The 518-nt window shown below is 37.5% G+C and overlaps 1 protein-coding gene across 2 annotated transcripts in view; it reads right to left on the bottom strand.

Moving 5' to 3' along the window:
- LOC121928097 (kinesin-like protein KIF3B) overlaps nt 1-518 on the bottom strand; it is a 32,946-nt gene that overhangs the window by 31,929 nt on the left and 499 nt on the right. The gene's annotated exons all lie outside the window — the stretch shown is intronic.

The following is a 518-nucleotide window of genomic DNA, read 5'->3' on the forward strand; positions in this document are numbered from 1 at the left end:
GAATAGCTAATACTCCAGAGGACAGGATCAAGATTCAAAATGACCTGAATAGACTGAAATGCTGGGCCAAAGCTAACGAAATGAAATTTAACACAGAGAAATGTAAGGTACTGCTCTTAGGGCAGAAAAATGAAATGCACAAATATAGGATGGGAGACACATTGCTGAATGAAAGTACATGTGAAAGTGATCTAGGAGTCCAAGTAGACCATAAGTTGAACATGAGTGAACAGTGTGATGTGGCAGCTAAAAAGGCCAATGCAATTTTAGGCTGCATCAATAAACGTATAGTGTCTAGATCAAGAGAAGTAATAGTGCCATTGTTTTCTGCTCTGGTCAGGCCCCACCTGGAATATTGTGTCCAGTTCTGTTTTAAAGTTTTAAAGTTAAACGAATATAATAGTGTTATTCAACATCTTTATCAATGACTTGAATGACAAAATTGGGAGCATACTTATCAAATTTGCAGATGACACCAAATTAGGAGGAATAGCTAATACTCCAGAGGACAGGATCAA

Source organism: Sceloporus undulatus, chromosome 4 (assembly GCF_019175285.1).
Source record: "Sceloporus undulatus isolate JIND9_A2432 ecotype Alabama chromosome 4, SceUnd_v1.1, whole genome shotgun sequence".
NCBI lineage: Eukaryota > Metazoa > Chordata > Lepidosauria > Squamata > Phrynosomatidae > Sceloporus > Sceloporus undulatus.